Source organism: Pseudonaja textilis, chromosome 2 (assembly GCF_049901715.1).
Source record: "Pseudonaja textilis isolate UNSWEBS1 chromosome 2, rPseTex1.2, whole genome shotgun sequence".
Taxonomy (NCBI): Eukaryota; Metazoa; Chordata; class Lepidosauria; order Squamata; family Elapidae; genus Pseudonaja; species Pseudonaja textilis.
This window is the reverse complement of record NC_141991.1, coordinates 33526106-33551189: the sequence shown is the minus strand read 5'-3', so window position 1 is coordinate 33551189 and position 25084 is coordinate 33526106. Positions and strand designations below refer to the sequence as shown.

General features: G+C 38.5%; 1 protein-coding gene across 19 annotated transcripts in view; it reads left to right on the top strand.

Annotated features, from left to right (window-relative positions):
• Window positions 1-25084, top strand: part of FOXP1 (forkhead box P1) — a 639457-nt gene that overhangs the window by 52258 nt on the left and 562115 nt on the right. For 2 of the 19 annotated variants that reach the window (XM_087923663.1, XM_087923657.1), the window contains exon 1: window positions 7690-7899. The exons of the other annotated variants lie outside the window; for them this stretch is intronic. The gene's annotated coding sequence lies outside the window, so the exon portion shown is untranslated. Of the gene's footprint in view, window positions 1-7689; window positions 7900-25084 lie in introns of those variants that run through there. 19 annotated transcript variants of the gene reach the window in all.

The following is a 25084-nucleotide window of genomic DNA, read 5'->3' as shown; positions in this document are numbered from 1 at the left end:
TTCAATGTAGGGAAGACCAAATAGACCAGTTGGAAAGGATTGTGTCTGTATCTTCTCAGTACAATGATTCATCCTTGTTTGAGGCAGAGTAGCTAGAGAAGGACATGTTGGATGATGAGGGCTTAGTCCCTGATCAACCTATTTTTATGGATCTGTTCTTCCTACATCTATTTAAGTCTTTACTGTTCAAGGCAAAGAACACTGCACGCCTTGACGATCCAAACTCTACTTCCCAACCACCTTCAGTGAAGGCGGAGTCAGATGATTTAATATTTTCACAACCTGTCACCAAGGCGGAAGTCATTCCAGTCCCACAAATGTTTACTGAATTAGTTCAGAAACAATGGTCCTCTACTGCTGCTTTTCCCAGTCCAATGGGATATGATAGGAAATTCTACAATTTCGTACCAGATTTCTCTAACTCTCTACTAGCCCCTATCATAGATGAACCAGTAGTAGGTCTAGCCTCTCCTTCCACTATACCTAGTGAAGCAGAAGAAGCTCTTAAGCCAGAGGACAAGAGAGCAGAATTAGCCCTTTGCAGGGCTCACTTAGCAGACACATGGGCTATCAGGGCGGTCACAGCTGCTTCATTCTTTACCAGATCTTCCCTAAGGTGGCTTTGTCACCTGAGAGATTCCATTCCCTCACCAAACACCAGAGCGTATCAGAACATAGCCAAAGTGATGGCTGCTGCAGAATTCTCTGCAGATGCAACCTTTAACTCGGTCAAATTCTCATCAAGGGCCATAGTGTCTTATGTCATGGCACGACGCCTACTCTGGCTCCATCATTGGCAAGCGAACACCAATCATAAGTGGAAATTAGCATCTGCCCCCTTGGAAGGTGATAAACTATTTGGATCTACCCTGGATCCGCTCCTGGTGGAATCTCAAAACGAAAAAGATTCTCCCCTCTCTTTTTTGCAAGACAGACAGTAGAACTTCCCAGCCCTTTCGGAGGGGTTCTGTCCCATAGGAGGATGGTTAAGGCCATTTGCAGATCATCCAGGCAGACTGTCGACCATTCTGAGTGGCGCCTGTACCCAAGATGTTCCTGAAGATGTCACATCTGTTCAGCCAACTGATCATAGACCTCTTTGCCTTGCCTCTCAACACAAGCTCCCAAGGTTCATTTCCAGATTTCTGACAAGGAGCAGAGGGAGTCAATGCTTTACGTTGTCGCTGGCCTCAAGGTCTTCTCTATATCTTCCCTCCCTTCTCACTGATTCCCAAGGAACTCCAGAAGCTTCTGAAGGAGAAAGCGCAACTATTGTTGGTGGCACCTTACTGGCCAAGATGTCTGTGGTTCATGGATCTCAGGGATCCATTGATAACAGACCCATGGAGAATCCCACCGGACAGAGTCTTGCTCCCACAGGGTCCAATTCAACATCCGGATCCACAATGGCTGCACCTAGCTGTATAGCGCTTGAGTGGAGACGTCTGAAAGATGAGAAACTTTCCACTAAAGTCATCTTTACGATCCAAGTGGCCAGACATTCGTCAATGAACCATATACAACTCCACCTGGAACATCTTCTGCAGGTGGTATGACAAGGTGAAAATAGACCCGACCTTTCCATCGGTGGCACAAATACTAGACTTTCTTCAGGAAGATTTGGACAAAGGACTATCACCAAACATTTTGTGTAGACAGGTGGCGGCTCTAGTCTCGGGCATTACCTGTGGTGACCTAAGATCCATCACTCATCACTCAAGACTACACAGTTTCCTCTCTGGGGCCACTAATTTAAGACCTCCAATGGTCCATAGATACCTCACCTGGGATCTAATCAAGGTTCTCACAGTACTCACAAAACAACCCTTTGAGCCTCTGAGAACAATGAGTCTCTGCCTACTTACATACAAGGTGGTATTCTTAGTAGCGATAACATCTTCAAGATGAATTTCCGAGCTAGCCGCCCTGTCAGACAAGATCTCTGCATTTTCCATTCTGATAAGAGTTGTCCCTTGTCTAGATCCAACCTTCATTCCCAAAATTAATTAGACCTTCCACAGAGCTCAGGAGTTGATATTCCAACTTCTGTCCCAGGCCTCTCATGGTCTAGAGCGACAATGGCATCTATTAGATGTGAGACGTGCACTCAGAATGGCTCTGCACTCAGAATGGCTCTGTCCTCAGACAGGACTGCACCTTTTAGAAAGGTGGGGGTGCTTTTTGTCTCCTTTCAACCAGCTACTCAAGGCAGGAAGGTCACATCATTGACAGTTGGCAGGTGGCTACAAGCTACAATCGCAAAGACTTATGAGACTCAGTCATTGCCTGTACCTACAGGCATTACAGCAAATTCAACTAGGAGTGTTGCAACATCGGCTTCTTGGGCTACTCAAGTGTCGACCAAAGAAATAGGTAGGGCAGCAATGTGGGCTTCACCGTTGCCTTTCATAAGGCACTATAAACTGGATGTTTTTGCTTCCACTGAAGCAGCCCTTGGCAGACGTGTATTACAACGGGTCCACATGTAACAAGGGGGGATTAAAAGCAGATGGAGACCCTCCTGTAGGACATGCCAAGCTTTGGTATGTCCCATGCCTGGATGCTTTGAACAGCTCATCTGGAGAAGGGGTGTTGGTGCTTACCTGATACGCCTGTTCTCTGTGAGCTTTGAAGAGCATCCAGCCCCACCCAGAGTCCGTCTGGTGTGGGTCCAATTCTGACCAAGCCTACAGAGCAAAGGTGAAGGAGAATGACAATGAACGTATCACTTCGACTTCACCAAAAGTGGGGACACTAAGGAGGAGCCTCAAGGAGGATATCCTCAGAAATTAGTTCAGCTTATTGGACGAGAGAAGGAAGCAGCTCCCATGCCTGGATGTTCTTCACAGCTCACAGAGAAAGGGCATATTAGGTAAGCACCAATGCCCCTTTTTTAAAAGTAGAAGTGACAAACTTTTTAAGAGTCAAATGTGCGATTCTTGAAATGAAGATATTAATATTCATTTGACTCAGTGAGACTTACTAGTGAACATGGTGCATATTCACATTCGTTGTGAAACACCTGTGAATTATTTTTATACAATGACTATGAAATGAAATTTAAGAAAAATCAAAACATGCTGCTGAGCAGTGGATTTTGTCATCTCTCTCTCTCTCTTTTCTTTTTGGGTAAAGTGATGATCTGTTAAAGTAACATTAATAGTTTTGAAAGTGCAGTTTTGGTGGTTGGGGGAATTTGCCTATTCCCTGAGCCATTCCAGACTCAGTTGTTTGTTACATTGAGTGCTTAAAAATCTTATGTGGATGAATTTATTCAAGTCAGTCAGCTTTGTTCTTTGGAACCAGATGTATCTCTGTAAGTTTCTTACTTTTTAAAACAATATTTTATCCTCTGCAATGTAATCTGATATTTAATATAGCCAGACATCTATGTGAATATTTACAATGTAGAAATAAACTCAAGATTGAGAATATGGACTAGCAAGAAAAAACTGAATTCTATCAATTGACAATAAAACACTAAGGAGTTTTACAACAGATTTTCCATTTAGAGTTATCTCATCATTCATACCATCAGGTTTGCCTTTGACAGTACTTTGTCTTATATATTTTTATAGCTCAAGATAAATTCTGTGTGTGAGACTTGTAGATGAAAACAAGCAAATCAAAGTGTACATTGGGTTTGATGATTCTTCAGTTCTGTACATTAATAGTTCTGTACAATTCTCTCTGTCAAGAAAAAAAGAATTGAACAATAGAAATTTTATGTTATAAGAGAAGTGGGAGGTAATGTTCCTAGGGATCTCAAATTTCATATGATTCCAAGATAGCTGATCTAAAATACAGTCTTTCTCTTTATTTTTAGCTACGTTATTTTACAGTAATTTTACTGTTTTAACTGCTAAAATTAATAAAATGTATGGTTATTTCTCTAGTTTAGTCCAAGATTTGACAGACATTTCAAAAGATAGAGGTGTTCATAACTAGCTTGATGATTGAAATGGGAAGTGGTATGTGCAATGATACCATGACACAAATCTTGCTCACTCACGAATGAATCCCAATGCCTGGGAGTGCTAGGAAAATCCTACCTTCTGAACACATAAAAGGACGAGACTTATAATTTCTCATTAAGAACTTTTCCAAATCATCCAAGCAGAACTAATTACTGTTAAGTACAGGTAGTCCTTGCTGGAATTTCTGTTGCTAAGTGAGATAGTTGTTTAGAGGGTTTTGCCCCATTTTATGACTTTTCTTGCTGTAGTTGATAAGTGAATCACTGTAGTTGTTAACTTACTAACGCAGTTGTTAAATGAATTTGACTTTGCTTGTTAGAAGGTTGCAAAAGGTGTACAGAGGACTCCAGGACACTGCAACCTTATAAATATGAGTCAATTGCCAAGTGTCTAAATTTTGATTATATGAACATGGGGATGCTCAACAGTCGTAAGTGTGAAAAACGATAATAAGTCACTTTTTTCAGTTCTGTTGTAACTTTGAATGCTCACTAAATGAACAGTTGTAAGTCAAGGACTACCTGTACATCAGTAGTTTTCCTTAACATTTGACAGAAATATGCCTAAAAAGAATAATTTGTTTGGGAGATGGATGGCTATATAAATACGACAAATAAATAAATAAGTAAAATATGAGTGAAAAGATCAGTTTATCAGTTGTCAGGAGTTAACTATTATTACTGCTTAGGTTTGACATCTGGAACAACTGCAGAATTCCTGAATAACAGCAGCAACTCAGGGACATTTGTATAAGCGTTAGCAGTTTGACAAATAGGAGAATTGTTTTACTATTCACATTACTTCTTGCTTTCCTTTAATATATGGGCCAGTTTAGACCAAAAAATTGGTTCATTTCAACTGAGCTTGTGTTCACACATTTGACTATATGTAAAGATTATACCATAAGGAAAAAAAACTAAAGAGTTGGAAAAAATACAACAATAAACATAACAGTTAATTACGGACACAGAGCACAGTTAAAAAACATGTGTATACCAGATGCACAAGGAGTATTCCTACTATTTGTTCACCAGCAGCAGCTGCTACATTATCAAACCTCCCCCCCAAAAAAAAATAGTTTAAAGGACTTAAAAGCAATATATAGTTTGTGTGAATTCAAAATATGGATAAAGAAAGGAATATTTAATTTCACTATTTCTGTTTTGTTATTTTGGAAGCCATTTCAATATAAGCTGCAAAGCTACTTTGGCCACATTGAAAAAGGAAGAAAAAGAAAAAGGCAACAGCATACAAGTCTGTAATGACTATCCTTTAAAGTATAGTACATTCGTCTTACATGTCTGGAGTGAGAGTAAAAGGCCAGGTCAGAAATACAAATGATAGCTTTTCTATTTCTGTAGGATTATCCTGCAAACCCAAAGTTGTCTTTTAAAATCTAACATTCACAATAGAAATCAAGTGACTGACATTCCCAGTTTGGAATGGCTATGATAAATTTCCCATGTTTCACTATTTCTAAAAGTATGTTGAGATTCTCAATCATCCAGGTCATGGTTGTCCCAAAGGTGCTTCTATTCCATTCCCCACTATCCTGTCAGAGCTGAAGAAACTTTTTGGATGAGAAGCGAAACGCCTTCAAAGAAAAAAACAAGAAAGTCCAGTTGCCTCCTGAAAAAGCACCTTTGGGTTTCACTATTTCTATTTTCTATTTCTATTCTATTTCTGTTTCACTATTTTCACACTATTTGCTATCTGCACTGTTTAGGGCTGTGTAAGGATGCAGGTTGGAAGGGCAGAATGTGATTGAGCATGTGAGTCAATATGCAGAAAACTTCTTTTAGGAATGCCTTAAACTAAATACATGCTTCTCCACTGAGCCGAAGGGAGAATCCAGGATGGGTAGTCTCTAGTCTCCTAGCTCTGCAGACCGAGTTGAAAAACTGACACCCCCTGGTAACGGTCCCCAGTTCTTCACTTGGTCTCAGTGTGTTCAGACTACCCTTTAAGGGCTCTGAATAGTTCAGATTGTAGATGAATTTTCACCCCCTGGAATAAGCTTTTTGTCTTGGAGAGGCTTAGATCAGGTTTGACAGTTAGCTGGCTTGCCAGTTTAGCACTTTCATTTTTTCGCGCCTTTTTTCCGGTTTGCGTTTTTTTGCTTATTATTTAATTTTTAAACTTTCCTTGCTGGTGGACTGGTTATTTTCCCTTTCTGGTTGGAATTTGGGTGGAGGTGACCCTGAGAGCCCATGTGACCCAAGCTGGGAACGGGAGGCAGTGTCTTATTTAACTCGCCTTCTCCCGATCCACTTTCCCTTGACTTGGGCTAGCCGGATCTGCTGCTAAGCGCCCCCTTTTTCAGCGGGGGTGGGCATTTCTCACGTTTTGGGACAGTCTTGGTGGGCCTGGCAGTTGCCAGACCCTGGAGAATTCTCCTGCACAAGATCTCCCTCAGCCAGGGACTGATCGGGCACCCAGATCTAGCCTGGTTTTGGTTGACCATCTTGCGCTTGAGCGGGGATCCTGAAATGGGAGAAGTTTTCCACAAGGATCATTCAAACCATCCAGGCGGCCAGAAGACCTTCCATGACCAGGATACGTAACGCAATGTGGAAGACTTTCTACAGTTGGTGCGCTTCTCACCAATTGGAACCCACTGTTGTTTCTGTTGCAAATGTATTAGAGTTCCTGCAGGACAGGTTGGATAGAGTTCTCGCCCCCAGTACCTTGAAGAGACAGGTGTCTGCCTTGGCCTTGGTGATTTCGGTCAAGGGCTCTACTACTCTGGCCCAACACCCTAGGGTGAAAGCCTTCCTTAGAGGAGCCACAAATTTGAAGCCACCGGTGGTCCACCGCTACCCCACCTGGGATTTGCCTAAGGTCCTGCAGGCACTGACTTCTCCCCCATTTGAACCCTTGTGTAAAGTCAGCCTTCACCTACTCACATGCAAGGTGTCATTCTTGGTGGCCATTACCTTGACCAGGCGTATCTCAGAGTTGGTGGCCTTATCCATCAGGAAGGACCTGTGTGTATTCCATGCAGACAGGGTGGTTCTGTGGTTGGACCATACCTTTCTGCCCAAGGTGAACTCCTTATTCCATCATTCACAGGAGTTGATTTTGCCTAACTTCTGTCCAGAGCCTACCCATGCACTGGAGCGAAAATGGCACACCTTGGACGTTAGGAGAGCCGTACTAAAAGAACCTCTTCTCTTAGGAGGACAGAAGCCCTGTTTGTTTCCTTTCAGCCGTCAACGTTGGGTTGCAGGGTGACACCTTCCACAGTAGGTCGCTGGCTCAGAGCCTGCATTGCAAAGCCCTATGAGTTACAGAGCCTTCCTGTACCCAGGAGAATCACTGCACACTCAACCAGAAGTGCAGTGACTACCGCAGCCTGGGCAATGCAGAGATTGATTCTGGACATTTGTAGAGCTGCGACCTGGTCATCGGTGACCCCATTCATAAGACCTTACAAAATTGACTCCTTTGCCTCAGCAGAGGCGTCCTTTGGAAGATGAGTCCTGCAGGGTGTTCATGTAGAGTTGGGGACTTCCGACCAATCCAGATCCCCCCGTAGGGCAGCTATCAGCCAGATTTGATATGTCCCATCCTGGATTCCCCCTTCAGCTCAGTGGAGAAGGGGCATTGGTCCTACCTGAATGCTTCTTGTTGGGGAGCTGAAGGGAGAGTCCAGTCCCACCCTGTATTTTGTCAGGTCGGAGTAGAGATGAAATGTCCCTTTTTTTCACAGTATCTACTGAGCTATCAGTTTGAGGATGAGGAACAGCTGAATTCGCTTCGACATAGTTCAGAACTGGGGACTGTTACCAGGGTGTGTGTCCTCAGTTTTTCAATTCGGTCTGCAGAACTAGGAGACTAGAGACTACCCATCCTGGATTCTCCCTTCGGCTCCCCGAGAAGAGGACCAACGCCCCTTTCCTTTGATGACACAACACCTATGGTGAGCAATGGTCCAATCCCAAGAAACAACATAGCTCCTTCAGTTCTTAGTTTTTGTCTGATGCTGCTTCTAAATCTCATTTTTGAATCAATCAATACATCTGCTCATTTGCTGTCTTCATTGTCTTGTAAGAACTCATTTGGAGAGAGGTAGGTGGCATTATTAACCAACCCTGTGAGAAGGGAAGAGATTAATGCTTTGATACCATGGTCTCAATCCAAATGTACTTATTCTGTTGAGGCTACAACTAACCATTAACCATTAAAACTATGGCTAAAATAGCTTCAGATTGTGATTTAAATTTGAGAACTCATATGGAGACAAATAGCAAAGTCCTAAGATGTCCCAACTGGAGTACCACTACTTTTAGGACACTATTTATTTTCAATTTTTCTGGTCCACTCTTTTGTTTTTTAGATTTATTTCCGTAATTTATACATTGGTCATATATAGTTTGCACTGAGCTCACCAATCCTCATTCTGAGCTCCCATTCTCTTATCTATCTGTTTAGCATGATTCTTTATAGGCAATTTCCCCTAATCACATTTTTTAAAAAAAGATCTTACACATGTCTTCATCATTTTACATTGTTTTAATATTTCTTTGTACCTTAGAGAGACAGATAGCAAAAGAAAACAGAAAAGAATATATTTTAATGGTTGGTTTTAAAATCTGAAAAATGAAATAAAACAGTACATGGACTGGAATTATCGAGTGCTACTGCAGATAAAAATGAAATAGCTTTATTTGGATTTGTATAAGTTGACTATGTAAATTGACTTTTATAAATACAATTGTGGCTTCTATCTATTCAAATTAACTTTTAAATAATACGGATTGCATTAGCTACTGAAACTCAGTGGTAAAGTACTCAATGTCTACGAGAAAAAAAAATCTTCATACGATTATATGGTGAAAGTCAATGTACATACAGTTTGTATTTTAGTTGTGAGTATCCTAAGAATATTAACATTGTTTTTTCAACATTTTTATTAGTTTATAATATTGCATACGAAGAATATACAAAAGTAAATAGTAGGGAAGTTAGGGAAGGGAAAAGGGAAGAGAAAAGTGAGGGAAAGCAAGGGGAGGAAAAGAAAAAAAAATAACATTGATTTGATGACTTTCATGGAAATAGAAACACCAGAATGCTTATACTGATAGGTATTTCTTATATTTGGCTGAACTTAATGGAAACAGTAAGTTTTCTATTAGTTATGAATCTGACTCTCTGTGGTCAGGCTACATATAACTATATGGATTGGGTGTTTGTATATTTATGTGTTGACTGTTGCTATCCTATAAATTTTTTTCTTCGCATTAGATTGCATAGAGGAGTTTGACACTGGGGAAGGTAATAACCAGAATACTTTTGTTGCTGTGAAGTGTAGCTTTAATACAACAGCAGATTAGGACATAAGATGACAGGTTGAGGCATATAACTACATTCCAATAAAGGACTGGAAGGTAAAAACAAATTTGAAAGACCCTTAGTGCTCAAGATGTAGCAGGTATTTTGTTTAAATAAGGTTTAAATCTACTGATTCAGAATAGAAATGTGGCTTTCATTTGCAATCTACACCTTTTATTATAAACCGCAGAAGTGGGTCTCAATAAACAGCTTTAGATCCTGCTTTTGTGTTATAATTTAGCACAAAGAAGCCTTCTGGATATTTGAAAACCTAGCTTCCTAGATGGTGACTTTTGATGATTCCAAATAAAAACATTTCCTTACAGTAACTACTTTGATTTGTTCTGACATAATTAGCATTCTGCATTACCCCCATGTTATTTTATATGTACATGTAAAAAGAAAGGTGGGAGAGAGCATAGCTTAAAAATAATTTCCTAGTATTGTGTGATTTAAATTATTATGTAAATTAACAGATGAAATAAGATGCAGATGCATTGGGAAATTAGTTACGTTATTGATAAATTCTAATGTTAAAAATTGAGTAAAACAAAATACATATATACTCTAGTCTAGTTATATATCTGTACGTAAACATTCGTGATCAGTTGAGCAGGGGGACCTCTTGTCGTTTTGTATGTGGTTGCCATTTTATATTTTGTATTGTATATTTATATATTGTTTATTGTTATTTTTTAATTTATGGTTTGTTTTTACGATGTATGCCACCCAGAATTATGTTGTTTGAGTTGGGTGGCCTTATAAATCTTAAAAACAAGCAAATTAATAATTTTTTTAAAATGCCATTTTAATTTATTATCTAAACGTTGAAAGCCAAACTGCAGTTTTATTTAAAACAGTAAAAATTCCATAAATAAATAATGTATTACCAGGAGTAATCAATGTAAAGAAAATACATAGCATGAAAATATGTCATCAATTAGCAAGAATCTGTGTTTGTTTTTAATAAAGTTTGATCCTGGATATGCTAAATTAAACTTCATTTAATCTCATAAAGCCGTATTGCCCAGAAGTTGAAATAAAACATTTGTTTCCATACATTTGTTTGAAATATGAGACATTTTTCTTTTTCCTGATATTACTACAATACTGTAGTACCATTTTCACATGTTCACAGTATTGTGGTGGTAGGATTTTGACTTATAGGCTAAGCTTTCCTTTCTGTTTCTGATTCCCCTTTCCAGTGACAAACTACTTTATCAAGTTATTCCTCTTCAAAACAGTAACTTGTCCAGTTATGTTTTAAAGTTCTTAAAAATATTAGCCAAATTCTATATTTTCAACAAAAATGGTTTTCCCTTTTTCTAAGACCCAGGTAAGTCCATCTGTTTGTAAGATTCAGTTCCCATCAGAGTAAATTACAGAGAATTGTCCATTAAGATATTTTCATCGGGTACGAATTCAAAACAGATGTGGATCATCTTTAGAGACATGGAGCTTGCCTATCCAATGACTATAGGCAAAGATATCACAATATCAGTATCTCAGAAAAAGAGAACTGTATGTAAAAACCCTTTTAGGCTTTCATCACATTTTTGGGAGTAGGAAAGGCACTCATGATAACAGGGATGCAAAATATTAAAGGTTGTGATCAAAGGAATGTTTCCCCCCCACCCCTGTCTTTTGGCAAGCTTAGTGAAACTCTTTGTAAGACTAAATAAGAAATTGGGCTCTTTATCCAAACATTAAAACACCAAAGGAAGTGAAGTGATGGCATGTAGTATCATATAGATGGTAGGCCAGATATTTTATAAGACTTTTATTTCTTTGCTGCTTTATCTCTGTACGCAAATATAACATGAACGTTAAAGGTTCCATTGGACGCGCTCTGTCCAGTATGTTTGCATTTTACCAAAAGAGGTGGTAAATTTTAATCTTTAAAAATGAAAACAGAAGAGAAAATTGTATGAAACATTTTTTTTATTAGTCCCCGGTTTTCCCAGCTCTTCAGAATGGGGAAAATGCTGGTGATACATCTGAAAGTAGTAATTAGTTCAGTGTCTTAAATCTAGTTTTTCTAAATATTTTTTCTGCTTGAACTATAGGAATTAATTTATAATTCCTATTCATTCATATTCCATGATTTTGTAACTTATTAACATGAACTGTTTTGTTGACTGAAAAAAACATGTGATTGCTAAGCAAGGACTTTGACTTAGAGATTTTGATACCTAGAAATATCAATACTTCCTACCTGAAAAATAGAAAGACTTTTTATTATTCAAAATTTTAATAGGCTTTACATTTTGCAGTTATTGAAGTTGTTATTAGGATTCTAAAATATATTTTCCACCATAAAATAATCACTGTAAAAAAGAAATAGAAAGTACACCTATTTTTCTCCTAAAATTGTAAAAACATGAATTCATGAAAAAGCATAAAGTATTTGGATTTGATCCAAATTTAGACTGTTCGTCTAGGAAAAAAAGTTTGATTTCACTTAAAGAGGAATTCGTTTACAGCAGATATGTATAAGACTGTGCTTTTAGTTATATTTAGAAAAAATAAGTGGCTTTTTCCTTACTTTAAAAATTATTTTTCCAAAATAAAAATCCAGAAAATAAATTATAAAAAATATAATTGAAAAAGTAACTCATTGCTAAATAATTTATTACTAAACTCTACATTCAAGTAGAAAATATACATTTAAATAAAAGGTACAACTTTTATTGTTGTAGCCCTCTACAACAATAAAATCGGCATTCTCAGTTTTGTCTTAAAGGTGGCCAGGAAAATCCTCCTAAATATCACAGTATATACTAGTGGTGGCTAACCTTTTGGGCTCCTGTGCCAAAAATTGTGTGTGCGTGCTTGTGTGCCAGCACCCAGAAGGCAATGCATGCGCCCCACCTGCACATGCGCGCAAGATCCCCCCACTGCCCCTTACCTGCCCTGTGCCTCCCAGGTGATTTTCAGCTGGTTTGAGGCCTTTTTTGGCCTCCCAGAGGCTTGAGAGAAGCCTCTGCAGGCTTTGCAAGCTGAAAAATAGGCCTGTTTTGTCACTTCCTGTATTTCCGGAAATACCAGAAGTGATGAAACGGTCCTATTTTTCAGCCTGCAGAGACTTTCCTCAAGCCTCTGGCAGGGCAAAAAAGGCCTCAGACTGGCCGAAAATCAGCTGGGAAATCAGCGTATGCGCAGTGAAATAAATTTGCCTGGGACTCGCATGCCCGTACAAATTGCTCTGCGTGCCACCTGTGGCACGCATGCCATAGGTTCACCATCACAGGTATATACTATGTGCAGTAATACATGTAAAATAGACTGTTGCTTATTATGTAGTAACAAAATGGAAAAGAGTGGATATAAATAAGATCCTATCTTTTATCCGCCTATTTTGTGGACAGTTTTTTCAGTCTGGTGATTGCTGTGCTATATTAAGACTGATAAAAGTTGCATAATCATTCTACAAAAAAGAAACAGTTTGTGGGATAACTTAACATGAATTAAACTTCTATAGTAGTACATTTTTACAGTATAAGAAAGGAATATATCTCTGGCCCTCTTGAAGAACTGAAAATAAAACTCAGTTCCTTTTTTAGAGGGAGAAAAGCAGTAAGTGAAATTTATTTACACTGTCATAATCCATTTGAGAACTTAAAAAAAATTTTCCACAATAACCTGAGGTGAAACACACACACCTTTATTAGATAATATACTAAAAAAAATCCTATTCCAGAGATACAGTTTTAAAAAAGGTCCTAAAAATTACCATAACCTCTTTTCCAGTTCTACTGGTTTGAAACTGTGTTTACATTAAACATGAAAAGCATTTTTCCACTTAAGCTAAATGATATAAACCCTGTTTGGGAGTGTGTGTGTGTGTGTGTGTGTGTGTGTGTGTGTGTGTAAAGAGGCAGAGTGAGATGGTTGGAAAAGGAGACGAAAATAATCTTCACTAGATTCTTTCCAAAGCCAAAACTGTTTAGTGACCAAAAGAAAATATACTGGCGGGTACTCTCTTTTGAAAGACACATTTTTTCCAGGTTTGCATTATTATGGTACAGAATAATTGCTGCTAAAATCTTCTGAAATAGATTTGAAGTCATTTCCCAAAGTCCTAATGTTTCTTTTTATTATTCTGAGAATTATTTGATTATCCTTTAACAAACATTATTTGTGTTTTGCACTTGCAAGCATTACAAGGAGCCTTGGTGGCGCAGTGGTTAGAACTGCAAGCTACTCCTACTGCAATTTGGCAGATTGAATCCCACCAGGCTCAAGGTTGACTCAGCCTTCCATCATTCCGAGGTGGATAAAATGAGGATCCAAATTGTTGGGGGCAATATGCTGACTCTGTAAACCACTTTGAGAGGGCTGTAAAGCACAATAAAGCACTATATAAGTCTAAGTGCTAGTGCTAGTGCTATTTCCCTGAATTCAGTGTTACTACTCTGACTATAAAAAAGACAACTGGAGAGAGAGAGAGATTTTGTGAATTTTTCAGCTTTATTTTTGATATTTTTATTAAAACTTATAAACTCTGATATGTATGCATTTGGGAATATGTACAAATTAATGTAAATCTAACCTTTTGATTATTAAAAGTATTGTTCTGCTGATTATACACACATATATATATGATTGAAAATTACTCACTTTTTTGACAAAAATCTCAGTGTGCATTAGATCATTTTAAAGTTATAAACATATAAAATAACTCAGAATTGATTTCATTTCTGAGTATCCAGGTAAACTTTAACATTGTCTAAAAAGCCATATGTTTGCCTTACTGAAGAAGAGATCATTTTCTGTGATGAGGAAAGTAAAACCTTTGCTTTATTCACTTTGCCATTTCATAGTTCAGAGATGCTCCACCTTTCCTTCCTTTCTTCCTCTTGTTGCATCTGATATAGAAGACGGGAAAAGGTGGGACATATTTTGGAAGTATATGTTGGCACAAATGTCTGAGTTTGTTCAGCAGAAACAGGATGATTTGTTTTTGTTTTTAGGACTAACTTATGATTTTTTGTATCTTGAAAACTTTTGATGTGAATTTATGGATCAACATAAGCACACATATAAAGAATTATGCAGTTGTTTTTCATGAGAAACAAGATACAGTACATTTCTAGTTCAGTGGTATCTATTGTCAAACATCTGCTACAACCTGGATTAAAAGTGGGAACCTAGGAACATGTCTTTCAGAGCTGTAATTAATAAGAGTGTTAAAACAAAGTTAAAGATACAATACAAGAGTTCTGGCAAATACGTTACTTCCAAATGAAAGCCTGTATATATGTAAGTTAGAAAGTTGTGATTTTTTTATGTCAGTCTCTTTCAGTGTAAAGAGAAATAGGGACATGCTATACCTGTTGACTAATTGGGAAATGGATATTAGTAATATTGGTAATTAGGAATATAATAGGATATGGATAGGCATCGACTTATGACCACAATTGAACCCCAAATATCTGTTGCTAAGCAAGATAGTTGTTAAATGAATTTTGCTCCATTTTATGACTTTTCTTGCCACTGTTGTTAACAATCATTGCAGTTATTAAACAGTTACTAACATGGTTAAGAGAATCTGGCTTCCACATTGACTTTGCTTGTCAGAAGTTCACAAAAGGAGGTCACATGACCCTGGGACATTGTAAACCGTCATAAATATGAGTCAAGCATCTGAATTTTGATCACGTGACCGTAGGGATGCTGCAATGGTAGTAAGTGCGAAAAATGGTCATAAGTCACTTTTTCTAGTGCCATTGTAACTTTGAACACTCACTAAATGTACTGTTGTAAGTTGAGGACTGTCTGTATTAATCATCTGAAAACTAGCTTTAACTTCCAGTTTATTTTAATGTTTTAAATGTTTTTTTTTTTAACAAATTTATACGGCTGCCCAAGTGACTTCTGGTGGCTTATAACGAATATAAACAATATAAACAATGTCCAAAAAGGTTATTATTAAAATGTTTAAAAACTTTAAAAACATACAGGACATTAGATAATGGAATAACAGAGTTGGAAGGGACCTTTCAGGTCCTACTCCAAGCACTGCTCAAGCAAGAGAGCCTATACTATTTCAGACAAATAGTTGTTCAGTCTCTTCTTTAAAATCTCCAGTGATGGAGTACCCACAACTTCTGGAGGCAAGTTGTTAACTGATCAATTGTTCTAACTGTCAGGAAACTACCCTCCATCCATACTCCACAATTTGTCATGGCCCCAACAGAGCCTGTGTCTGAGGAGGAGGACGAGATGGAGCTAGGGCCGATGGAGGAATGACCGGAGGAACAGGACAAGGCAGTTCTGGGTTTCTCTGGCCTGGTAAGGGTTGCCAGCGTGGGAGAGTGGCGCAGGATGAACAAGCCAAGGGGAGAGGGTAGGAGTGGAGCAGAGAAGCAACAGAGATCTGGAGACAAGCAATTACCTCCCAATCCCTGAGCACGGAGAATGAAGAGGAGGCAGGATCAGTGCAGGGCAACCCGACGACTCGGGAGAAGGGCGCCCTGCCCTCTTTAAAGGGCTCACCTGGGGAATGGGATTTAGGAAGATACCGTTGGAAGGGGCGTTTGTCATGAACAAGTGTTACTTTTTTCAGGGCTTGACACTCACATGCTGTTAACAATGTCTGGATACTTTGCTGTGCTAGCCTTGCTGGCCTTGCTGAGCTGGCCTGGCTACGTGCAAGGTCAAGTGACAGAGTTATACTCCAGATGGTGCTGCAGTCCCAGAGAACTCTTCCTGTGACAAAGACTGTCTGAAACCAAATTCCCTTGAAAAAGGTGTCTGCTGTCAGAACTGCTGCTCCTCTGGACTAATAGCATCCAGGACCTATTGGAGGTGTGTGTTTGGACCTTGGCTCCTGGACTTGCCAACGTTTGGGGAAATGTTGGAACAATAAAGGAGAGTTAAGCTTTCAGTCTGTCTGTGTTGTTTCCATGCTCAGTCCTGGGTAAGCACACTGGTGAAGCCAAACACTTCTAATATCAGGTTTTCTGTTTAAGATTTTTTTTTCTCACCCTGGGCCAAGCAGATCCCCAAAGAGACATGCAATTCCTTTCCACAAGCGAGCAACTGAAGCTGTCTCACATTTTTTAGCACTTCCAGTCCTGTTGACAAAAGCAGTTCTTGAAGGACTTCTGGAAAATAAGTAGAGATAATGCCATCCTTGCTTGGGGGGAGAGAATGTTTTGTAAGGCAGGCACCATGGTAGAGAAGGCCTGCATCCCGGTCTTAACAAGTGTAGTTCCCTTACGGCGGTACTCACATGATGCCTCTTCTGCTGGGATGGGCAGATGTAATTGTGGAGAGGCTGTCCATACTCTTTTACAGGAGTAGTATATGAATATCATCTAAGAAATTTTGTTTATTTTCCAGAAATTTTGGGGTTGTTTTGACGTTCAGTATTTCAATTTTTATTTCTGACATTGACACCTGATTCTTTTGTCTGATAAGAATCAAATTTCTTTGTCAACCACATGTCAAGCAAGGATTTGATTGCTGGAGCTTTCCCCCATTCAGTAGGATTTTCTCTGAAATGATTTGCTTTTTTGTGTTCTTTAAAAGAAACATTCTATTTCAATATGTACCCCTAGTTCTTTTCCTAAAAACAATAGTAATATTTAGCACTCACAAAAACTGCTTTGCAGAGACACACCTGGCCTTCAATATTTAGTTTTTGTCTACTCTTAAGCAACTAAATACAATATTTGTCAGTTAGAGTAGCATATTGCATGAAGAAATATCTTTTCTATGTGGACTATGAACAAAATAGCATTGCATATAAAATGTAACTTCTACTAGTTCACATTCATGTTGGTGAAAGATAATTACTTAGAATACTCTCAGAATCGAATTTCAGTGGAATCGGAATTTGATGCTTTTGTTTTACTTAAGAAGTAGTGAAGATTTGTGAATCTCCATCCAGAATTTCATTTTGCTAATATCTCTCCAGCAGTTTGCAGCTTCCTAGCTTTCTGTAATTAAATTAAATCCCCAGGAATTAATTGACATCATGAGAGAATTTGTCTCATTGGGCTTTTTCTGACTGGGAAGTGTTGGCAGTCAAGGCTGAATGCTGGAAAGATGTGTAACCGGTAATATTATGTGTAATCCAGTAATATTAGCTGGATTATTTCCCTGCCTCTCCCCCACAAAAAAATTTCCATGAGAATAATGATTTTAAGAAAAAAGGATAATTTATGGCAGACACGAACATAGCATTTTATTAAATATAATGCTAAAATGACATTTATTATTATGTCAATAAGCTGGCCTCTTCCTGGCCTTACACATTCCCCATACCATTTTTAGATTAATTACAATTTAATGCATTGTCCAGATTCTAAACTCTGGTGAATTTGTAAGTAACTACATTTGATCAGGGAAATCAGTTTCATGAATGCTTATTTATAAACTCTAACTATAAATAAGATTAACTATGGTTTAGATGGCTTAAAAAACATGACAAGTTGTCTATAATTTAAATAAGGGAATGAATAATGACTCAACTTTTAGTCATACCAGTGCTGGCTAAGGTGAAGTAAGGTTACACTTATTCTCAACCTATGAAGCCATAACTTAATATTGCATCTGAAGAACCTCACAATATACAACAACTCGAGAGCCATCATTTATTGCAATAGTATTGCAGTCTAATACTATTACAGTCTTAATAGTGTTACAGTCTAATGTTAATACTCCTCTAAATAGGTTTTTAAATAGTTCTGAATGTCTTCCTTCAGCATCATGCAATTGCTAGGTTAAGGGCTGTGCTCTTACTAGACAGGGATCTGCTAAGGTAAAGGTTAGTTGTATGTTTTCTCTGCAGAGATTTTGATGATACAAAAATATCTGCTTTCTACATGTAAAGGTAGCAGTGGAACCCATTCAGTGGAAAATTCTGTAGACTTAACCAGTTCATAATATTATCAAATAAAATGACAGAATTGCCAAAGAATTGCAGTTCCATCCAAAGCCCAGATTCACTAACAATAATGAAGCCAATTGCTCTGTCTTGATTCTAAATTATTTATATAAGTTACTTTTCTTCTTAGTTGCGTTTATTTGAAAGGAAAATTGAGCTAAATTTAATACCTCCTCTCCCAAAGAAGACCTGGGAGAAAAATCAACTTTTACATTTTGTCAGTCTAAAATTGCCAATTGCCGCTGAAATCTATTCTAACATTTATTCCCCCAAACAGTATATGTGTGGGTAACATATATGCCTAAAGTTGCTTTGGTGTTTGAAGAGAGTCTCTGAAAAATAAATTAAACAAATAAATAAATGTTTTGAATATACAAACAGTGACTGAAAGAATACATTAAAAAAGGGTAGTCCAGGACAACAAAATAAAATAACCTTAATTGAATTAATAGCAACTGACTAAATTTAATTGCCTATTAAATAAGACTCATACCAAAGACAAATCTGCATACACAGATATAAATATTGACATCACTTCTGCCTCATTGAGATTGAAGACTACAAAAATGAATGTAGATTCTAGAAATAGAGAATACAGTCCATCCATGGATTCTACATATAATTTTTTCATATTCAGATAAGTAGAAGCTAATTCTCTATCTCATTTTATTTCATTTATGATAGGAGCAGATAAAAGGGTAATTCTTGGGTGTTTATATGGCAGATACATATTATATATATGGTAGGAAATAACTAAGAAACTAATGTTATGTGGCAGTCATTTCAACATGATGGTTGGGATGACTTGCTATAATAATACAAGATACAAATAGTAATCTTCATTTTGAATTTCTTCATTCTTTGAGGAGAAGAGCAAGAGAAAAGAAGGAAAATATTGGATGCAGAGGTAAAGTGGTTGTTTCAGGACACATGACGATCACCTTAAAGTGTCATGAAAAGACCTTGTGAAAAATGTGACCAGATACATATTTCTATGTAATATTACTGTGAAAGATTATTAGTGTCAGCTGGTGCTCCATTCAAAATCCAAGAAAGAAATACTTAGACTCTTTTAATCAGAGAAAAGATATCTTTTACTGGAAATTGAGTGGTAGCAACAAAAGAATTCTGAATCTGAGAAAATGGGCGCGTAAATCACATATACAAAGTAATGGCAACGTTCCCACCCCCAATAGTTCAGTTGGCTCATCCAATTAAAAGTTGTGTATATCATCATGTGGGCATCTCCAGGTGATGATGAGGCTTCTGTCCGTTGACCTTGACATAGTTTGATAAAGGGTTGCAGTTGCGCATAGGATAGAAACCTAAGCAAGAATGTAGTCCCCCCCCCAGCTTATAGAGGTTTGTAACACCTTCAGCTCACTTCCCATAACTATTCCCTTGTCCTCCCTCTGTTACTTATGGCAGCCAAAAGATGCAAAGCAAAGGGAGAAAAACCTTGAAGGAAAAATCTTGAAGGCTGACATTCGGCCCTCCTAGAAAAGAGATGTTAGTCCTAAAGAAGATAAAAATAGAAGGTAATAGAAAATATACATGTAACAGCAACATACTAATTTTTAGGGTTTATTAGGATATTTAATACGAAATGCCTTGATAAGTGTGGGAGCTCTAACATCCTTCTCATTCACCCACTCAGCCTGGGAAGGAGGAAAATGTTTCCAAGCAACCAAATACCGGAGTCGACCCTTTCGTTTTCGAGAATCCAAAATTTCTTTAACTTCAAAATGTTGTTCACCTTCAATTAGCAATGGTACAGGGGGATCAACCTGAGTTGGTCTCAAGTCGGAGGTATGTTCAGGTTTTAATAAACTAACATGGAGAACAGGGTGGATCCGTCGAACAGTTTTTGGTAATTTCAGTTGGACTGCCACAGGGTTCACAATTTGTTCAATTGAGAAAGGTCCAACATACTTAGGTCCAAGCTTTTTTGACTTTTGTGTAGTCTGCAAATATCTGGTGGATAAAAAGACCTTGTCACCCACTTGATATGGTTTTTGTAGAGTTCTCTTTTTATCTGCAATTTTTTTATGAGCTTGATAAGCATCATCTAGTGCTTTATGGGTAACCGGCCAGGTAAGCTGGAGCTGTGTTATCCATTCATCTAATGACTGAATGTTAGCTTTCTCCCATGGAAGTTTGGGTATGAGTACAAAGTCTTGTCCTGAAGCTACTTTAAATGGGGTAAACCCAGTACTACTATGTACCGAATTATTATATGCCACCTCAGCGAATGGCAATAGGTCAGCCCAATTATCTTGCTGATAATTTATATAACATTGAAGATATTGTTCCAATACTGAGTTAGTCCTCTCACAAGCCCCATTGGTTTGTGGGTAGTGGGCGGAGCTTAAGCCCTGGGCGGAGCCCAATAACTTCAGGAACTCCTTCCAAAAGTTTGAGGTAAACTGGACATCTCTGTCTGAGATTATGCGTTCAGGAACTCCATGTAACCTGTAGATATGTAAAATAAACAGTTTAGCCAACGTTTTCGCAGATGGGATTTTCGGACAAGGTATGAAATGTACCTGTTTGGAAAACAAATCGGTTACTACCCAAATAACTGCATTTCCCCCACTTTCAGGTAATTCCACTATAAAATCCATAGAGATTTCCTTCCATGGAGCTGTTGGTCTAGCCACATTTTGTAGTAAGCCTGCTGGTTTACCAGGAGGCCGTTTGGCTGAGGCACAGATAGGACAACTAGCTACATAAGTCTCAATATCCTTTTTCAAGGTAGGCCACCAAAATTGCCTTTTAACCAAGTGTAAGGTTTTCATGAATCCAAAATGACCAGTGGCTTTAGAGTCATGAGCTTGCTGTAATATTTGGTTTCTCAGCTTTGCTGGCACATATAATTTGGCCCCCACTCATGCCAATCCATCTCTAACCGTACAGTTATTTGAGTGAGCAAGGAACCAATCATCAAGTTTTAGAGCATCTCTTAACTGTGCAGTCAAATCATTTGATAAATCAAACTCCTTTTTCTGGGCTCTGGTAACCACTGGAGCTGCCAACTGTTTGTTGGGACAATCGGCCGTACCACTTCTTGGCGAGCACTATTATATTGAGGTTATCTAGATAAAGCATGTGCCATGAAGTTCTTCCCCCCTGGAATGTACTTCAATGAAAAATTAAAGCGCTTAAAGTACTGCACTCAGCGAACTTGCTTGGGAGACAGCTTCCGAGGCGTTTTCAAAGCCTCCAAATTTTTATGATCCGTCCACACCTCAAATGGGTGTTTTGCCCCTTGTAAGAAAGGTCTCCAGGTTAACAGAGCCCAACAAACTGCAAAAGCTTCTTTTTCCCAGATGCCCCATCCTCTTTCAGTTTCCGTTAGTTTACGGGAAGTATATGCGCACGGTTGCAGAGTCACCATCTTGTTTGCTTGTAGTAACACTGCCCTGACTGCTATGTCACTCGCATCAGCTTGGATTATAAAAGCAGCGTCCATGTCCGGGTGCTTGAGTACTGGTTCAGCAGCAAACAGTCGTTTCAGCTTCTCAAAAGCGGCTTGACATTCCATGGATCATTCCAGGGGTTTACTAGGCTTCAGTTTCACCTCCCCTTTGTTTTTTAGGAGATTTGCGATCGGCATTGCAATCTTTGCAAAAGCAGGGATAAATTGACGGTAAAAATCAGTGAATCCCAAGAAACTTTGAAGTTGTTTCCTGGTGCGGGAAGGGGCCCATTCCAAAATGGCACGAACCTTTTCCGGATCCATTTCTATGCCATCATGTGAGATGCGATAACCTAAATAGTCAATTTTTTCCTGGTGGAATTCACACTTGGACAACTTTGCATACAGCTCAGCAGCTCGAAGTTTTTCCAGAACTGATCGCACTAGTTTCACATGTTCATCACGAGTCTCCGTGTAGATAAGAATATCATCAAGATAAACCAAAACCCTTTTGTATAGATGTTCATGCAACACCTGATTGATCATTTACATGAATACTGCAGGGGCCCCCTGTAGGCCAAATGGAAGAACGTTGAATAGGAAACAACCCATTGGGCAGTTAAAAGCAGTTTTCCATTCATCCCCTTCCTTAATTTGAACCCAGTAGTATGCTTCTCTCAAGTCGAGTTTTGTAAAAAATTTCCCTTTGGCCAAGTGGGCCAACATGTCCTTCATCAAGGGGAGGGGGTACACGTTCTCCACTGAAATAGCATTCAGGTTTCTATAGTCAACACATAAACGAAGGGAGCCATCTTTCTTTTCACGGAACGATACTGGGGCTGCTACCTGGGGTCTAGCAGGTTGGATGAAACCATGTTCCAAATTCTTATTGATAAATGACTGCAGCTCTTCTAGCTCCCGCAGTGTCATCGAGTACAGTTTCGGTTTTGGGAGTTTCACCCCGGGTAGAATTTCAATACTGCAATCTGTTGAATGATGGGGGGGAAGCTCATCCAAGGCCTTTTCACTGAATACCTCCTTTAAGTCCCAATATTCTTCCAGAATTTTCTCCTCCCCCTTCAGGTTCTCTGTGTCAGTGGAGGCCAGTTAAGTGGGATTCTTGAGTTTCGGTTGAGATTGCCCCTCCCCTTCTGGGCGCTGGTCAGTATGTATGCACAATGACCCTGTCTTCCAATCAACGTGGGGGTTCCATTTCCGGAGCCAGGGCAACCCCAGTATTAGGGGCCACTCCATCCCAGGCGCCACAATAAAACACAAAGTCTCTCTATGCTTGCCCATTGTCATTTCTATTGGCTCCGTTATGAAATATGCAAGGCCACCCCCAGCTACCGATCCATCCAATTGGCAAAAGGTGTTTTTAACGGTGTTTTTAAAGTCTTCAGCCTTAAGCCCATTTTCTCCACTACCTCCGAGCAGATTACACACCTTGTGCACCCAGAGTCTAACAAGGCCAGCATTTCCCCTTTGGCTCCCGACGTGGGTACCCTTAATTTCACTGGAATGGTCATAGGGCCCTTGTTTGGACTTACCAATGAGTTGTCTTCTGATTTGGATTCACTCTCTTCAGAAGAGGTTGGAGTTCCAAGCTCCTCTCCTTTCGGAGGGGCGATCTCTACAACCTCCTCTGATTTAAGCGCCATTTCGTGAGGCTTTGCTGGGTTTTTTTCAGGTTTTCTTCCTCCTCCTGGGACCCCCTTTGGTTCTAGCTTGGCATGTGCAGCCTGGTGACCTTCCCACATCAGAAGCAAGCAGTAGTCTTGGGTTTTGCCACCATTCCTCTCTTTTAAGGTTTTAAGGCTTCTCGAGAGCTAGTGGGGGAGGATTTGCTTTGTTAACTTTAAGTGTAGGACAAATTTTTAATTTAGTAAATTCCTCCATCTAGTTGGTAGATATTGCAAAGACAGTAGTGACATGGCATCTATTGTACGATCACTTCTCTTCACCTAGATGACCATTTAGTATTGTGAATATTTTGAGATAAAGAGTGATAGCTTTCATACTTTCCAAGAGGAGGAAAAATCAAAATCTGCTGAAGGCCTTGTATTTAAATAATAATTAAAATAAACTTGCTAGTTAGAATGTGAAAAAATAGACACTTTTGCTACTTTTTTATCTTATAAAACTCTAAATAGGTTAAAAAACCCTGAATTGACCTTAACTCCTAACGACAACATACAGTTTTCATGATAGTATTATGGAATTGAGTTGCTTTCATCTGTAGCTTTTTACTTTTGAGTTCCCTGTTGATTCTCTTTCTGATACTGACTAACCCTGACCTTGCTAAAGTTTCAGAATCAGGCAATGTTGGCTAAATACTATCTAATTAATTTGTATAATGGTGGTTTACTATAAAGTGCTTTAAATGATGTCTTTCAATCAAGCAATTACTTGTTTTATTTGGAACATTATTTTATCTTGAATAACATACTAGTGAATCTATCAATCACAACCTGCTGTGTGATCCTCAGGAAAATGGACGGGCAATAAATATTTTAATAAAAGAAAATATTACTATTGGTGACAGGAAAAATTGTAGCCAGATTCCCCTCCATCTTGAAAGATTTCTTAAAGTCATTAAACTGCTCCTTTATAATGCATTTGATTTCTGAGGTAGTCACATAATTCCACTTAAAATGTAATTGGTTTTTACCATAGAATAGAATAGAATTCTTTATTGGCCAAGTGTAATTGGACACACAAGGAATTTGTCTCGGTGCAAATGCTTTCAGTGTACATAAAAGAAAAGATACATTTGTCAAGAGTCAAGAATCATCAAGTACCACACTTAATAATAGTCATAGGGTACAATAAGCAGTCAAATCATACTAGGAAATAGTCAATATAAATTGTAAGGATACAAGCCACAAAGTTATAGTCATACAGTCACATCATCTTGTTAATAACATGTTAGTTAATAGGCTTTCTTTCAATTGGGAACGCTGGCTCAGTTTCAGTTTGTGTAAATTAGCTAGCCCAAGGAAAGCTTTATAAGAAACAGTGGATGTATCAGAGTTTCACCTTCTTCCAGTATATAGTATCTTGGCAGAAATTACTGCTTTTGTTTGGTGAAGATGATGGACTTTCCAAATATTTTGTTTTCTTTCTAGCTTTCTTTTGATATAATTTTAAATGTGGACACTTTTCTTATTTCTATGAGAAATTCCTGGAACTATGAAGATAGACAGTCCTTGTACCAACTGTAGGAAAATTGAATTAAGTAAGATGAATCCAATCTCTTTCTTGTAATTTTTTCTGCATTTGTCATACAACATCCCAACATAATTTTGTTCATATAGGTTGCAGTAAAGCTATTAAAGAGGACTTCTGATTCTCTTCTTATTTATTTGAATTTACTGCATTTTTCCATTAACGTTTACAAGGCATCTTGTAAGAAACCAGTGATATATTTATATACCTACAACAATAATAATGCCAAAT